Source organism: Mercenaria mercenaria, chromosome 10, assembly GCF_021730395.1.
Source record: "Mercenaria mercenaria strain notata chromosome 10, MADL_Memer_1, whole genome shotgun sequence".
In the NCBI taxonomy this organism is placed as follows: Eukaryota; Metazoa; Mollusca; class Bivalvia; order Venerida; family Veneridae; genus Mercenaria; species Mercenaria mercenaria.
The window spans coordinates 82,755,198-82,774,162 of NC_069370.1; the positions used below are offsets into that span (position 1 = coordinate 82,755,198).

The 18,965-nt window shown below is 35.3% G+C and overlaps 1 long non-coding RNA gene across 2 annotated transcripts; it reads right to left on the reverse strand.

The window, feature by feature from the left end:
* Nucleotides 1–324: 324 nt before the first annotated feature.
* On the reverse strand, nt 325–8,294 carry LOC123561253 (uncharacterized). 2 transcript variants are annotated; one of them, XR_008365914.1, is made up of 6 exons: nt 7,643–8,294; nt 7,347–7,444; nt 7,083–7,158; nt 3,248–3,320; nt 1,705–1,781; nt 325–1,429 (listed from the first exon to the last, which is right to left on the reverse strand). It is a non-coding gene; the product is annotated as an uncharacterized LOC123561253 (long non-coding RNA). The 2 variants fall into 2 exon arrangements; XR_006688365.2 differs by lacking the exon at nt 7,643–8,294 and having other exon boundaries at nt 7,347–7,583.
* Nucleotides 8,295–18,965: the final 10,671 nt, after the last annotated feature.

Sequence of the window (18,965 nt, forward strand, 5' to 3'; positions counted from 1 at the left end):
GACCTTGACCTTAGACCTAGGGACCTGGTTCTTGCGCATGACACTCCGTCTCATGATGGTGAACAATTGTGCCAATCTAGATCAAAGTCCTTTCATGTATGAAGAAGATATGCTCCGGACAAAGTTTTCATTCTTGTATCCTTTGACCTCTAAGTGTGACCTTGACCTTAGACTTAGGGACCTGGTTCTTGTGCATGACACCCCCTCTCATGATGGTGAACAATTGTGCCAAGCTACATCAAAATCCTTCCATGCATGAAGAAGATATGCTCAAAGTCATTCTTGAATTTTTCATTCTTGTATCCTTTGACCTCTAAGTGTGACCTTGACCTTAGACCTAGGGACCTGGTTCTTGCGCATGACACTCCATCTCATGATGATGAACAATTGTGCCAACTTTCATTAAAATCCCTCCATGCATGAAGAAGATATGCTCCGGACAGTCATTCTTGAATTTGACCTTTGACCTCTGTGACCTTGACCTTAGACCTAGGGATCTGGTTCTTGCGCATGACACTCCGTCTCATGATGGTGAACAACTGTGCCAAGTTTCATCAAAATCCCTCCATGCATGTAGAAGATATGCTCCGGACAAAGTCTGTGGACGCTGCCCGCCCGCCAGGGGCGTTCCCATAATACGTCCCGTTTTTCAAACGGGCGTATAAAAAGATGCACTACATAGAGTTAGATCCGTATTAGAAATGTATATTTTATTGATTTAAATAAAAATTTGGAAATTGCTTCCCTTTATTATTGATTATTAATTTTTATGCAAGTGTCAGTTTCATTTTTCCTAAATCAAACAATGTAACATGAATTTTTAACATATGTTTTCCTTACCGCTTGATCACAAATATTGTCTGCATCACTGCTACACTCCTTTGTAATTGGCGGAGCTCTCTCACTCTGTTCTGCATTATCACTGAATAAATGAGAGACAGCCTTGGTATGATGTCTGCAAAACATTCCAGTGTCTTCTTTGGTGGAAGCAATAAAAGAATTTGTAACAGTTCAGGAAATAAATTTACAAACTCTTGGATGACATCTACAAGAAGATGTAGATTTTCAATGTCCTCAGGACTTTTTTTCATTAGGACAGACACAAAACCATTTTCCCTGTTTGTCATAGATGCTGGTATCTTCCTCATTTCATCACTCAATTTGTATATCAAAGCTGATCTTATTTCACTGTTGTTGAGACAATAACTTGAAAACTCTTGAATGCTCATCATGGTTGGGGGATTCACTGTCATCATCTTTCTGTTCGTAGACAGATTGTAGAACCCTCACGGCTTTCTCGTTTCCTGAAAGTCGTCTTTCTTAAATCTTCTGATGTTGTTTTTTTACAGAGCCTTTTTTTTTATGTAGTAAGTGTGGTTACTGTTGGTTATCAACTTGATCACATAGATCAGTATCTCCTTCAATTACACTGTTCAAAAACAACAAGGAGCAAAAGTTATGAAGGAATCAGGCTCAAATATTTTACATAAATTTTTTATTTTTAATGCAATTTAACAGTAAAATTAATTAAAAATTCAAGAAGTAACAAATATTTTATGAAACTTAATTTATAAGGAGATTGTTTATCGACTAAATAATTTAACAGAATTCGATATGTATGCTTAAAATCAATAAAATACATGTAGTGCTTCAAGTTGTTATGGATCAAAAATCATTAGTTTATGATACACTAGCTGCTCTTACCTAGAAATCTGGCGACTGTTGTCTGTTATAAAGTCTCCACTAACAACACTGTTTCCATGTACAGTTTGTTCCTGTGTCTTCAAATGTAACAAAAATTTGCCTTTGCTTATAATTATCATCAATTCCATTACATTTAGAGAAATTAAATATAGTAAATGTTGAATCTGCATATTCAAGCGAATGTGCATTGAGTTTTGGCTTTATGCTATCAGGAAAACACTTATTTTCATATAAAATTAAAAACTCATTTCTTTCTATTTAATAAATAATGAAACAAGAGGGTCATTATGGCTCTATATCACTCAACTGAGTTAGTTGCTTACTTTCACAAAATTCATAGCTATATGTGATTTCAGCATAATACCTTGTTTTTGACCCCACATGACCCAGATTCGAACTTGACCTAAAGATCATCAAGACAGATATTCTGACAAAGTTTCATGAATACTGGGTCATAAATGTGGACTCTAGAGAGTTAACAATTTTTTCCTTTGATTTGACCTGGAGACATAGTTTTTGATCCTACATGACCAAGATTTAATCTTGACCTAAAGATCATCAAGAATAACATTATGACCAAGTTTCATGATGTTATGGTCATAAATGTAGCCTCCAGAGTGATAACAAGTTTTTCCTTTGATTTGACCTGGAGACCTAGCTTTTGACCCCACAATGACCAAGATTAAAAATTGACCTAAAGATCATCAAGAATAACATTCTGACCAAGTTTCATGATGATATGGTCATAACTGTGGCCTCCAGAGTGTTAACTTTTCATTTGATTTGAACTGGAGACCTAATTTTAGACCCATCATGATCTAGATTAAAAACCTGACCTAAAGATCATCAAAAATAACATTCTGACTAAGTTCCATGAAGATATGTTCATACATGTGGCCTCTTGAGTGTCAACAAGCTTTTCCTTTGATTTGAACTGGTGACCTAGTTTTTGATACCACTTGACCCAGATTTAAACTTGACCTAGCGGTCATCAATAATAACATTCTGATCAATTCTCACGAGTTTCAAACTTAAACTTAGGTCTCTAGGGTGTTAACAAGCTTTACCTTTGATTTGATCTGGTGACCTTGTTTTTGACCTCACCTGACCCAAACTGGAACCTGACCTTAAGGTCATCAAGATTAACATTCTGACCAAGTTTCATGAAGACACCGTCATAAATGTGGCCTATAGAATGTTAACAAGCTTTACCTTTGATTTGACCTGGTGACTTGTTTTTTGACTCCACCTGGCCCACATTGGAACTTGACCTAAAGATCATCAAGATTAACATTTCATTAAGTTTCATTAAGATTGGGCCAGAACTGTGACCTCTAGAGTGTTAACAGTCAAATTGTTGACGACGGAAGACATACACAGGGCGATCACAAAAGCTCACCTTGAGCGGTAAGCTAAAAACATTACTAAGCAGAATTCTATTGAAGACTTGGGGTTAGCAGTAATTTCTTTTAGCAAAACAGCTTCCTAGGTTATTTATTCCACATTTAATTGAAAGCATTATAAATATTACAAGTAAGTATACCTGACCATTCTTTTTGACAATTAAATCCAGCTCTTCCCTTTCATGTGCTTCAAGCTCCTCTGACAGGAATCATCTGAGTTTACAAAGTACAGGCATTATTGACTAATCTTAAGAAATATAATCCTGGCAATTTTTAAACTCTAAACTGATTCAACAGAGTAACCGACCTTAGTCAAGATGGTCGAAGTTAATAGCTTTCTGTGAGAAATTTTTATTTTGTATAATCATGGACTTATTTGGTGCCAACTTTGGACAGCTATTGGAAATGTGTATGATAAAAATAAGAAAGTTTGTAAAGGTGACAATAGATCTTTTCTTGTTTCCACATGTCTGAGCAATTTTCCAGATGGTGGATGCCATAGCAAGGCCTCCATCAGTTTACTTCAACAAAAGGTATTGTTTAAGATAAGATGGTTCTGTCCTACTGCTATTGTATGGATCATTCTGTTTCTATTCTTTTCACTATTTTTGTAAGTTCTCAAAGAAAAAGTTGGATACATTTTCTTCGCTTTTAAACATGACAATATCTTTTACTACATATTGTTTTTCACGAAAAACATACATCCCCCACACTTAACATTGTAGGATGTACACACATGTGTGATAAGAATAAAATAGCAAGGAGCATATGTGTGTAAGCAGTTGTTGGGTATTTGAGTGAGATGAAATGTTAAGGCCACAATGAGCTTGAGGATAAAAAAGTATCGATAGACATCATGGTGAGGCACTAATCACTCGCGGAGATTGGTGGAATCAGGACAACTTCACAAGCTGTGAAGGAAAAGTATTGCTAACATTGTAAAATTCCACAAATTAATGGCCATAACTCCAATGCAAATCACTGAACTGTAACATTTCAATAACATACACAACTAAGACTGCAGGGCTTTTCATTAGGAAATTTGGAAGAGGCCCTGGCCTTTCAAATTGGGAAATTTACGCATGATAATTGTCAATTTGGGAAAAAAAAGCTTTATATTTAAAGATCGGTACTAGTGTTTAAATCTGAATAATAATATTTTCAACTTAATTTTTTTTACAGTACTTTATTTTTTAGACTTAAAAATTCTCAATTCAGTTATTTAAAAATCTAATCACATCTCTGACATCTTTAAATTTGTCAACCAGCAAATTCAGTTCTGTGTCACCTGGGGCAATGATTTGGGAAAATCTTACCTTTCATTTTTAGGGAAGTGTGTCTGCCACAGTTGGTAAAAATAAGAGCTGTCCATAAGACAGCCAGTGCTCGACTATTCGAATCATTGTCCCAGAAGCATGAATATTACCCTAAAATTAACATATCTATAGAGTTTCAATCCAGTATCTGAATTCGTTTTGGAGACAGTAACTTGCCTGCAAAACTTTAAACAGAAGTTTTAAGTTCAAAAGGGGGCATAATTTGCCGAAAATACATGTCAAAGTTATGGGACTTGACCCAGTGAGATTGGTAATTGATGTAGAAAAAGAAAAAATAAGTTTCAAATTTATATGCCTTTAAGTAATACCTATATGTACTTGCACGCAAAACTTTAACCAGGATTTTCAAAGGCCAAAAGGGGGCATAATTTGGCCAAAATGCATGTCAGAGTTATGGGACTTGATGCTTTCACCTAGTTTCATAATTCCAAAGACACATGTGAAGTTTCAATTCAATATCTGCATTAGTTTTGGAGATAGTACTTTAACCAGGATTTTCTAAGTCCAAAAGGGGGCATAGTTTGCCTAAAATACATGTCAGAGTTATGGGACTTGACCCAGTGTGGTTGGTAATTGACCTAGAAAAAAAAAAGTTTCAAAGCTATATGCCTTTAAATGATAGCTGTACTTGCACGCAAAACTTTAACCAGGATTTTCTAAGTCCAAAAGGGGGCATAATTTGGCCAAAATACATGTCAGAGTTATGGGACTTGACCCAGTGTGGTTGGTGATTGACCTAGAAAAAGAAAAAATAAGTTTCAAAGCTATATGCCTTTAAATGATATCCACAAGTACTTGCACGCAAAACTTTAACCAGGATTTTCTAAGTCCAAAAGGGGGCATAATTTGGCCAAAATGCATGTCAGAGTTATGGGACTTGATGCAATCAACTAGTTTCATAACTCCGAAGACACATGTGAAGTTTCAATTCAATATCTGCATTAGTTTTGGAGATAATAACTTGCATGTAAAACTTAAACCAGGATTTTCTAAGTCCAAAAGGGGGCATAATTTGGTCAAAATACTTGACCTAGAAAAAGAAAAAGTAAGTTTCAAAGCTATATGCCTTTAAATGATAGCCATATGTACTTGCATGCAAAACTTTAACCAAGGTGTAAAGCCAACGCCAGGGTGAGTAGAATAGCTAGACTATTCTTCGAATAGTCAAGCTAAAAAATACTATATTTTTGGATTTGAAAGGGGCCTTATACAGTGTAACTTCCGAAAACCGGACCTTCTGAAAATCGGAAACCTTTGAAAACCGCACGAAACTCAAGATCCCGTTTTTTTCTGTTATTTCTATATATTTTTAACCTCTAAAAACCGGACCTTCTGAATTCTGAAAACCGGACGATTTTTGAAGCACTGTTTACATTTTAACACTAAAATCGACTTCTGAAAACCGAACAGCAAACTATTTGCCAGATTAAAAGTGTCACCTGATAATTCAGAAACGCTGTCAACATGTTCTTTTGTTTATTCATTAGCGGTGCACGTTTATTTTGACACACTATAAAATCACAATGATCATTTGATGCAAAAGTAAGGAAGTAATTAGCGATTGTTTTCATTTGTATTCAATTTATGAAAACGTGATGAATTAAATATCTTATGTGTTAAAAACTTTCTTAATATTTGAACGAAAGAAAGATAGATGTTTTAAATGATCAGTTACACCGATTAAACTATGCATTATCAATATTAATTAAAATTTAATGTTGACAAACTCGGGACTCCAAAGATGGTAAAATGTAAGTGGAAAATGTTTGCGTAAATGCTATTATTAAAGTTCTGTTGTTTCTTTTTATATTTGTTATTTATGTATTCATTATCCATAATGTTTGTAAATAATTTAATTAATTACCAAATTAATTAATTAATTAATTAATATGAAATTGTAAAATTAAAAAGGATAAAAATCTCCTTCATCCTACGTGTAAGAAAACATAACTCTTGTGCACAACGTCCACTTTGCCTACAAACTTTCAAACTTCTGAATTCCGGAAACTTCCAAAAACCGAACTTTTAGGCTGGTCCGGAGGTTGTTCGATTTTCGGAAGTTACACTGTATATGCCTCTGTTATATACAGATGGAAAGCCCTGGATTGGCACTGATCACTCCAGTAAAATGATGGAATTCCAACCAGTGGTAAACTAGAAATAACACAGACAAAATATAATTTGGCATAACTATGCTGAATTATTTAAGAAGAACTTTATGCATAACCACGCTTCCCAATTATCACTCGTCAGGTTTGATGAAATTCAACTGACAAACTTTGTGACAAACAGACATCAAGACAAACTACAGCACTAAATCAATACAAGTCAGGTGAGGGGATATAATTAATTTACCCGATTGTGTGCTGTTAATGAACCAATCTGATCATCATTATTGTCTGGCTGCGAAAACAAAAATTTCTTAAATTTCCCTTCCGATAAAATTTTATGGAAAGAAAGTCAGATCCTTATTTACTACTACTCATGCAGTCAATCTAAAGCCTATGTTCTAATCAGTCAACAAAAATTATTGATAATCTGAATATTTTTTTGAATGAAATAAATACATATGACTTCTAAATGACATAACTTAGTAATGGTTGATCGCGTCAGATTTAAATGTGTAATTTCAACTTACCAGGAGACTTTGTAACACACAATTTATATCAGCATCATCCTCAGTATCTATCCGTCTGTATGTCTTTGCAAGTGATCTGTTTATTTGAACAAGAAGAAGACTTAACATTGGAAGATAGATGACAAATTTTAACCACATCAACAAAACTTTGAAACAACCAAAAAATTTCCAGGGGTTTAAAATATTTTTTTGTAATATACATTCCTTAAGTTGTTTATATCACATAAAACACAATGAGTTACACACATATATATATGACATTACCTTTGAAGTTGAATTCCCTGACATACACACATTGGGAAAATGCCATCAGTTTGTGTCCCCTTCTCAGATAATTGTATAACATCTTCATGGTCATGAATCTGTGACCACAAACAAAAAGTTAATGAATCATACAAACATAATAATACTCTTACATTAATGACTGATTAGTTCTCTCAAGTTAAATTTTCAATTTTTAAAATCAAAGTTATCGGAATTCAACTACTGTTATAAATTACTAAGATCATACGTCAATCAGAGCAATAAGTAACAGTCATTAAAAAGTTTGCATTACTTACGTTCTTTTTCGGTACAGGTGAAACAAAAATAATAATGGAGAACCTGTACATATCCTTTTCCTACATGCTGGATCATTTACTATAACTGTTTGATTAAAGAAAAAATTTTAGCATACAATAAAAAAATATTTTTTTCCAACAATCAGCGGACAAAATTATGCAGTCTGTAAGAAGGACACAAAAATTTTACTTTTAAAAGGATAACTTAGATCATGCAAAAGATTTAAATCTTCAGAAAATGGTACAAACTGTACCAAATAAATTTTTAACTAAGTCAGGGGCCATAACTCCTACATGACTGAATGAATCTGGACGCGAAACCCCAGGTGCACAACTGCACATGCTGACCAACATTCCTGTAAACTTTGGTGACTCTAGGTCAAATACTTTTGGAGCTACGCGCGACACAACACTAAAATGACCAATTTTTACAAAGTCAGGAGCCATAACTCCTACATGACCAGAGCTCCAGATAAGATTTTAGGTTAAAGGGTATTTTACTCCTAGATATTTTTTCAAAAGGGTATTTTAGAATTCTAAATGTTTTTTCAGAATTCAAAATCATTTAAAAGGGTAATAATAATAACTGTTTGTTTGTATAATTTTCTGATATTCATGTGCTCCGCTGACGTGCCTTTGTCGACCAATGCTGTTTTCCTGAATATTTTTTTGAGCCTTCATTCAAATAGTTTAAACATTTTGTTTTCTGCATACATTATATCTTACACTACATCTTAATTTCAGTTACTGACCACTGCCATATATCAACAGCCAGTGATACTTTGACTGTCATTGTTTTTTGTTGTTGTTTTTTTTCAGAAACATCCACATGTATGGTGCTTCGGCTTTTTCAACAGTTACCCATAATATATCATAGATCACGTGCTTAGCGATAGGCATTGTCCGAGTCATCTCTTGTCACACACTTCAGTATACTTGGAGAAGAAAATGGCATTATTTTACGATATCGTTTGCGTTTACTTTTATGAGACGCCATTCTTCTTCTTCTTTGTCTTTATCCTCCCGTATGGAAGAACCATGAATTCACGTGTCAATATCAATAATAATAATAATAAACTGTCCACAAAGTTCCCTGATTTTGGTTAATCCAACACCCAAGAATAAGCACCTCCACCAAAATTGTACATGTATATGATTGCTTGTTTCAATTCTCAAGTAAAGGAAAAAAATTCTATGGTGGTTTCTCACCGGAAGCTCGGATGTCAGGGTACTTTCTTTTAGATTTATTAATAGTAGTATACTGCCTATAACGACTACTATGCAGGGCACATATCAATCTCTTACACTGAAATTCTATTTTTGCAAGTCTTTCCAGTTTCACACCGTGAAACAGATGTGTACAGTCAATAATAACTTGTAACTTTTCTTCAATGACCAGGTTACACCATTGTTGCTTAAGTTGCAAAGAGTTAAATTCAAATTCAATATCGCAGACAATAGGTTGACGAATGGGTTGTAAATAATCACAACGAAGTATAAAATGTTCCAATGTCTCAGACTCTTCATTACACATGAGGCAGACAGGATTAATCTGATTTTGGTTGAATACTGCTCTATTACTTTGTAATATGTACGTTCCAGATGCAATTTTCAATTTCATAGGAAATCTTGTGATATCATGAGACGAGTTTAGTGGAATCCTAACCAAGGGATGAGGTTTGCCAGGTTGAAATATTTGAAACATTTTTGTTTGTTGTACTCGATTACAAAAAGGATGTGCTTGATCTACGATAAAATTGGATTACGCACTTTAATCGAGTAAAATACATATCCCGTTTTTTCAATGCGTATCAGTACGCGTAGGTTTAATTTTAAATGCGTTTTTTGTAAATTTCAAAACGTATTTACGCAAATACGCATCTTATCTGGAGCTCTGCATGACTGAATGAATCCGGATGCGAAACCCCAGGTGCACAACTACACATGCTGACCAACATTCCTGTAAAGTTTTGTGACTCTACGTCAAATACTTTTGGAGCTAGGCGCGACACAACACTAAAATGACCAATTTTTACAAAGTCAGGGGCCATAACTCCTACATGACTGAATGAATCCGGACGCGAAACCCCAGGTGCACAACTACATATGCTGATCAATATTCCTGTAAAGTTTTGTGACTCTACGTCAAATACTTTTGGAGCTAGGCACGACACAACATTCTCGGAAGGACGGACGGACAAGGGCTAATCTATATGCCCCACCCCCAAAGTGGGGGCATAAAAACTAAAGCTCATAATCCAATTCTAACTAGATTATTATACTAAGTATAAACTTATCAATATCTCAGTTTGTATGTAACAAACCAAAACAAACAAAAATATCTCCACTTAAGGTCCATTTTCTGCAACTGAAATTAATTTCTATATACAACAAAAAAATTACTCAATAAATAGCTTTTGTCGCCCTCTCTGAAAATTGTGTCCCCGCAATTTGTAATAAAAACAAGGATATAGTAACCTGAAAATATGATAAAAACATTACACTATAATAACACAGATATAATAACTATTAAGTAGTTAATGAAGCTCACCAAAGTTTCATTAAATTCCTTCTTCCTTGTAAGCTCACCAATTTATTGTATATGAAGTAATATACCTCATATTTTTCACACTAAATTCAACAGATGATGTTTGTTTCATTCTATAAATCATGCTTCATACATATACCATCATGTTCCATTTCAAGTTAAACACAGATTTCATCTGCAGTTGATATCAAATTTCATTTGATATTTCACTAAACTTTCTTGTTGATGTATATGAATTGCTTCTCTTTCAGGTATTTTTTTTAATAAAACTTTAAAAACTGTCTTTTAGTCTTATTCTTTATATTTCATCAAATCTTTATTTCATCACAGCCTCTAAAATCCTATGTGTAATGTCTGACTTTAATGTATCTAAAATTCCTGAATTAATCAACTTATCCAAAGCTTCAAGTCTGCTATCGACTGGTCTGTTGGTAGCTGATATAGATGGTAATCTCTCTGCCATTCAGGTTTCTTAGTCTGTCTAATGGATTTCCTGAGCTCTGGTACTGGCTTTCCTGTTTGTTTCTTTCTTGTTTTACGTTGACCTTCAGCTCCTTTGCTCCCTTCAATCTCTTCTGTTCCTTGGATGTTTTCTATCTTTTTTGTTCCTGTGTTTGTATGTATCTCCTCTTTCCTTTCTATCTCTACTGGTGTCTCTATGACATCTTTTGAAGTTGTTTCATCTTCTGACTCAGATAGGTTGTCTGTGTGACTTCTATCATCATGAGTATCATCTATGCCTTCTATATCGTGATCTAAGACAACTTCATCTTCATCTTCTATCTCCTTTGCTAATGTACTCTGTTCTTCTTTATCATTATCCTCAGCATCAGGAGTTCGGGCGTCCCCAGTAGTATATGTAAGTTCTACATATCCGTATCCTGAACTATCATCATCATCTTCATCAATCTGATCAATTCTATCTTTCTCAGTGACGTCACAATTTTTGTTAGAAGAACTTGCACTTTTCTCTGTTTCTAACTTTTCCAATGTCTTTCTGGGCTTTGGAACAGGTTTCTTCTTGTCTATCTGCTTTGTATCTTTTTCCTTTCCTGTTTCATTGTCAATGAATCCCAAAGGAAAAAGGTGATTTCTGTGTAATTTCTTCACACTGTCATCTGGAGACCTTACTTCAAGTGATCTGTAATTACAAGAATGTTTCCTATTCTTCCTTTTGATGGCTCTAAAGCTAAAAAGTCCATACACACAAGTTCAAGCAGGTATGTTGTTACTACATTGACAAGTGGTGCTCTACTATTTGTCGGACATTTTTTTCTCAAACATCTATCACATTCACTTGTCCACTTTTCAACATCTGTGGACATACCTGGCCCAAAAAAATCTTTCTCTGACTAATGAAAGAGTTCTGTCCTTGCCAAGGTGTCCTACATCTGTGTGTAAACCCTGTAATGTTGTTTTCTTGTACACATGTGGAAGAACTAGTTGTTTGACAGTTTCTTCTCCGGTGCTAACTTTTCTGTACAAAATCCCTCTAATCATAGTAAAATTTTCAAAATTCTTTCTCAAGATGTGGTCTTCTTTTATGAAGTTATTTGTTTTGTCTGGAAGTTTCTTGTCAAGTACTGACCTATACCATCTGCCTATTACTGGATCTTCTCTTTGTAATTTTCTAATTTCTCTACACATTATCTGAGCTAACGGTTGTCCTGGACAGTCTGTTATTTCAACAATGCTGATAGATGCTGTTGGTATAATTTCTATGTAAGCCTCTACTTGAGTACAACTACAAATGGTCTTTACAGTAGCATCATCAATCTTTGTCACTTCCTCTGTTTCATCTATCAACTTCTCATGTGGATAGCGGGACATTCCATCTGCATCCATGTTTTTTAAACCAGATCTGTAAACTATATCAAAATTGTATTCTCCCAAAGCTGACGCCCAACGTTGACCTGTAGCATCTAATTTTGCAGAAGTTAAAACGCACGTGAGAGGATTATTGTCTGTGTAAACTATGAAATGATTGTTTGTGAGATAGTCAGAAAATTTCTCTGTTATTGACCACTTTAATGCTAAGAATTCTAGCTTGAATGCTGAATAGTTTTTCTCTGATCTCGACAAGCTTCGACTGGCGTATGCGATGACCTTCTTCTGGTTGTTCTGAGTTTGGTAGAGCACAGCGCCTAACCCAACTGTCGAGGCATCTGTGTGCAGTTCAAAAGGTTTCTGGTAGTCGGGGTATGCTAAAATAGGTGGTGATGTAAGTAATGATTTCAGTTTCTGAAATGCAGTCTCTTGTTCATCCTCCCATTGCCACTCTTTCACCTGATGTTTTCTTTTATTTTTCTTACTTGCTGTTGGTGGTAATAGATCTGATAGTGGTTTTGTTATCTTTGAAAAGTCTTTGATATAACGTCTGTAATACCCACAAAATGCAAGATATGAACGCAAGGAATCTGCATCGGATGATCTTGGCCAGTTTTTTACTTTCTCTATTTTGTCTGGATCTGTTTCGATACCATTTTTGCTGACAACATGTCCTAACAAGAGGACCATGATGGTCCTGAATCGCTCACCTGTCCCCACGTGGCCCAGTTTTGAACTGAGTATGACGTCGTTTTTTCTATTATTTGACATAGAGACCTAGTTTTTGAGCTCATGTGACCCAGTTATGAACTTGATATCATCAAGATAAAAATTCTGACCAATTTTCATGAAGATCCATTGAAAAATATGGCCTCTAGAGAGGTCACAAGGTTTTTCTATTATTTCACCTAATGACCTAGTTTTTGAAAGCACGTGACCCAGTTTTGAACTTGACCTAGATATCATCAAGGTGAACATTCTCACCAATTATCATGAAGATCTCATGAAAAATATGGCCTCTAGAGAGGTCACAAGCTTTCCTATTATTTGACCTAATGACCTAGTTTTTGACCGCACTTGACCCAGTTTCGAACCTAATCTATATATCATCAAGGTGAATACTCAGACCAATTTTTATGAAGATCCATTGAAAAATATGGCCTCTAGAGAGGTCAAAAGGTTTTTCTATTTTTAGATATACTGACCTAGTTTTTGACCACAGTTGACCCAGTTTCAAATTTGATCTAGATATCATCAAGATGAACATTCAGACAAACTTTCATACAGATCCCATGAAAAATATGGCCTCTAGAGAGGTCACAAGGCTTTTTTATTATTTGACCTACTGACCTAGTTTTTGAAGGCCCGTGACACAGTTTCAAAATTGACCTAGATATCATCAAGTTGAACATTCTGACCAATTTTCATGAAGATCCATTCAAAAGTATGGCCTCTAGAGAGGTCAAAAGGTTTTTCTATTTTTAGACCTACTGACCTAGTTTTTGACCGCAGTTGATCCAGTTTCAAACTTGATCTAGATATCATCAAGATGAACATTCAGACCAACTTTCATACAGATCCCATGAAAAATATGGCCTCTAGAGAGGTCACAAGTTTTTTTTTATTATTTGAACTAGTGACCTAGTTTTTGAAGGCACATGACCCAGTTTCGAAACTGACCTAGATATCATCAAGGTGAACATTCTGACCAATTTTCATGAAGATCTCATGATAATATGGCCTCTAGAGAGGTCACAAGGTTTTTCTATTTTTAGACCTACTGACCTAGTTTTTGACCGCACGTGACCCAGTTTCAAACTTGACCTAGATATCATCAAGGTGAACATTCTGACCAATTTTCATAAAGATCCCATGAAAAATGTGACCTCTAGAGTGGTCACAAGCAAAAGTTTACGCACGCACGGACGGACGACGGATGCTGCGCGATCACAAAAGCTCATCTTGTCACTTTGTGACAGGTGAGCTAAAAATTTGACTTTTTCTTCCATTAAGAAACACTTGTCTGCAGATAATTTCAAATTACATTCTTTCAATCGTGTCAGTACCATGTCTAATCTTTCTAGATGTTCTTCGAAGTTGTTACTAAATATGATCAGATCGTCCAAGTAAATAATACAGATTTTCATATTCAGATCTCCTAGACACTCTTCCATCAGATGTTGGTATGTAGCAGGGGAGTTGCTGAGACGAAAAGGCATCTTTTCATATTCAAAAAAACCCAAGGGACTGACTGTGAAAGCTGTTCTTTCAGAATGGGATTCTTCAATCTCAACTTGGTGATAGCCACTTTTCATATCTAAGGTTGAAAACAGGGTAGCTCCATGCAATATATCAAAAACCTCTTCTATTCTAGGGAGAGCGTATGAGTCACGAACTGATTTCTTGTTCAAGCACCTGTAACCGATACAAATTCTAAGTTTTCCACTCTTTTTCCTAACCAGTACCACATTTGACGCCCAGGGTGATCTAGATTTTCGAATAACTCCAGAAGCTAACAATTGTTCAAGATGTTTCCGAACTTCATCTATCATTGTTGGAGGTATTCTGCGATGGCGTTGTTTGAATGACGTGTCATCTATTAGGTCTATTCTGTGCTTTATTTTATCACACTTTCCAATGTCTAAATCATTTTTTGAAAATATATCTAAGTGAGCTGAGTTGTTATTCGGGTATTCTGTTCAGTAGTCAAATTCGAGTTGTTGTGAATCTGTTCGAATATGCGTTTAGTGTCTTCATCTTCAATTCTGTCAAATATAGATTCATCTACAGTAACTGGTTGTAATTCACATATCACTGACTTAGGAGATATTGTGACGGTGTTGGTAGTGAGGTTGGATAAACTGACAGAAATATAATCACTCTTCTTGTAGTTGAAATGTACAACAGCTGGTGTAATATCTATGAACTCTGGCAGACATGAGTCTTCTGTTTCTTGTACAAGAGATCACAGAGTGATCTTGGCGCCCACCAATGTGCCATTTTTGGGTCTTCCAAATTTCAAGACTTACTGACTAGCTCAAGGTCAAATTTCATTTCCGTACACAACACTGTGCATTATTGTGGTCCAAATTCGAAAGCTGTAGCTTGAGAAATGTGAAAGTAGGTCACTAGATCAATTTCAAGGACAAAGTTCTTTGTACACAAAACTATGCATGTGCATCAAGTTTGAAGCTGTAGTTTGAGAAATTTGAAAGTAGGTCACTAGGTCAATCTTGAGATCAAAGTTTATTTTGGTACACAAAACTATGCAAGTGATCCAAATTTGAAGGCTGTAGCTTGAGAAATGTGCAAGTAGGTCACTAGGTCAAAATCAAGGTCAAATTACACTTCAGAACACAAATCTATGCATGCGGTCCAAATTTAAAGCCTGTACCTTCAAAAATGTGAATGTAGGTCACTAGGTCAATGTCAAGGTCAAAGTTTGTTTCAGTACACAATCCTATGCATGTGGTCTAAATTTGAAGCCTGTAGCTACAGAAATGTGAAAGTAGGTCACTAGGTCAATCTTAAGGTCAAAGTTAATTTCAGTATATAAAACTATGCAAGTGGTCCAAATTTGAAGGCTGTAGCTCGAGAAATGTGAAAGTAGGTCACTAGGTCAAAATCAAGGTCAAATTTTATTTTGGAACACAGAACTATGCAAATTTGAAGCCTGTACCTTCAAAAATGTGAAAGTAGGTCACTAGGTCAATGTAAAGGTCAAAGTTTGTTTCGGTGCACAAAACTATGCATGTGGTCCAAATTTGAAGGCTGTAGCTTGAGAAATGTGAAAGTAGGTCACTAGGTCAAAATCAAGGTCAAATTTCATTTCGGAACACAAAACTAAGCATGTGGTCCAAATTTGAAGCCTGCACCTTCAAAAATGTGAAAGTAGGTCACTAGGTCAATGTCAAGGTCAAAGTCTTTTTCAGTGCACAAAACTATGCTATGGTCCAAATTTGAAGGCTGTAGCTACAGAAATGTGAAAGTAGGTCACTAGGTCAAAATCAAGGTCAACTCAGTTCAAGGTTCATCTTGCCACTCAAAACCATACATGTGGTCCAAATTTGAATGTTGTAGGTTATTGACAATAAGATTTTAAAAGCTTCTCCCTATATAAGTCTATATGAACCATGTGACCCCCAGGGTGGGGCCATATTTGACCCTAGGGGGATAATTTGAACAAACTTGGTAGAGAACCACGAGATGATGCTACATTACAAATGCCAAAGCCCTAGCCTTTGTGGTTTGGACAAGAGGTTTTTCAAAGTTTTTCCCTATATAAGTCTATATCAACCATGTGACCCCCGGGGCGGGGCCATATTTGACCCTAGGGAGATAATTTGAACAATCTTAGTAGAAGACCACTAGATGATGTCACATACAAAATATCAAAGCCCTAGGCCCTGTGGTTTTCAACAAGAGGTTTTTCAAAGTTTTTCTCTATATAAGTCTATATAAACCATGTGACCCCTGGGGCGGGGCCATATTAGGTCCCAGGGAAATAATTTGAATCATCTTGGTAGAGGACCACTAGATGATGCTTCATACCTAATATCAAAGCCCTAGGCTCTGTGGTTTTGGACAAGAAGATTTTCAAAGTTTTTCCCTATATAAATCTATGTAAATTATAGAAATAAACAAAGGGCCATAACTCAATAAAAAATTGTTGAACCAGTCTGATTTTCCGGGGGACACAACTAGGGTACTAATACATCACCCTGACAAAGTTTGGTCAAAATCCCCCTGGTAGTTTCTGAGGAGATGCGATAACGAGAAATTGTTAACGGACGGACGGACCACGGACGCAGAGTGATTTGAATAGCCCACCATCTGATGATGGTGGGCTAAAAATAGCACAAGTAGGATTATATTCAAGTTCTTTGTCTGTATAGCCCTGAATGTTTATTGTCTGATTTGGTCCAATTACAACTTTTGATGATTCAGCACTTCTTACTATCACAATTCGATTTTTGTTCCTTCTAAGTTCTTTTTCTCGTATTGAAATGCAGCAGAATGCCAAGTACCATGGAGTATGAAGACAAGCTTTTTGAAGAAAAAGTGTTCCAAAGTTCTCTTTGCACTTGTTAAAGAGTTCATTTAGGACATTTGTTCCTAGTAACATAGGTACTCTATGATTATATGTCGTGTAGGGAACAAGAAATAAACATTGTTGATCTTGACAATCTGGAATTCCGGCAGTTGAAAGAGTAGTTTCTATGTAACCTAAATATGGTAAAGTGTTTCCATCAGCCCATTCAATATTCAAAATGTTCTTGACAGGTTTCAATGAAACTTCTTGAAGATTTGTAGTATAGAAGGAGTGACTAATTGTACTTATGCAGCTTCCTGTATCGATCAACGCTGTAGTATCAATGTTACTGATAGTAACTTGGGCTTCATTTGATTGTCCAACTAAGGGCTGTTCCAGGAAAAAAGGCCTGGGGGGGGGGGGGGGGGGGGGGGTAGGAACGAGTACCTATTTTTTTTCTCTAGGTTGGGGGAAACTTTTTCAAAACTATTCTTGTCGGTTCTATTCTGTTCCAAAATTTAATATGTCACGTTTTACTAAATGTATTTCAAAAACGCTTCACTTTCATTTCAATATGAATTCAATCACTTTTTTATGTTGATTTACTTTGTGTAAGCAGTCTTTAGCGCTAAATATTTCTCTTATTAGCACTAATCACAAGATTCATTCAAATTCACAAACTCCGTTGTGTATCTTCAATGTGTTTCTTTCAATATGATTTCAATAATTATTTTGTGTAAGCAGTTCTCAGTGCTAAAATTATTCTTTATTTAGCACTGATCACAATTTTCTTCTGGATTCACGTATTACTTCTAATCTCTTTCCGTATTTCTTTCAAATTCAATTCAATCCATATTCAACTATGTTGTCTTCAACTTCAACTTTCAACTTTTCTACATTTCACTTTCAACTTATACAAAACTTCACTTTCAGCCTGATCAGTTGTTGTGAAAAGGACCTATCTGATTTTTCTTTCAATTTTCACCAATGTTTTATGTTGGCTTCAGTTTATTGGTCAATTCAGAGTTGTTCCCCTTAGATTTTCTTGGGTAGGTACCATCTCTACTGAATGATACTTTCTATTTATGAAGCTTGAGGCTTTTCTACATTTCACTTTCAACTTATACAAAACGTCACTTTCAGCCTGATCAGTTGTTGTGAAAAGGACCTATCTGATTTTTCTTTCACTTTTCACCAATGTTTTATGTTGGCTTCAGTTTATTGGTCAATTCAGAGTTGTTTCCCTTAGATTTTCTTGGGTAGGTACCATCTCTACTGAATGATACTTTCTATTTATGAAGCTTGAGGCTTCTTCACAATTTCAATTCTTTGCACTTCCTTTTATGAAGCTTGAGGCTTCTTTTTCAAGTATGAACAAAGCTTGATCACAATAACGGACAAAGATCACAATTATTTTGTAATGATGTAAGAAATATTTTATTTCAAACACCCTGACGGACAAAAAATGATCACAATCACGGACAAAAATCACAATTTTTTCTAACAGTGATGAATGAAATATAGATTTCAATCACCCTCATAAATATTTTCAATGATGAAGTTCTCTATATGATGTCTGCACAGCTGCTGGTCATACAATTTTCTGTTGTGTACCTGAAAAATACCTGTGACTTGACTGTATTAGTTATCTGTGACTTGACTGTAATCTGTACACTGTAATATCTGTATGTTGTAATCTGTGTGCTCTTTACTTTTTCTACCTGTTCAGTTCTTGTTTTGCTGTAAAAAATCTTGTTAGCTATCCTAGCATAATAATATTGACCTATACAAAAGTATCAATATTGCCGAAATGATATTTCTTATTTCTAAAATAAAGTACTTTAAATAGACTATAGGATATATATAGGCCCAGGATATCTATGGACTAAACCACAAAGAACCAATCAATCACCAAC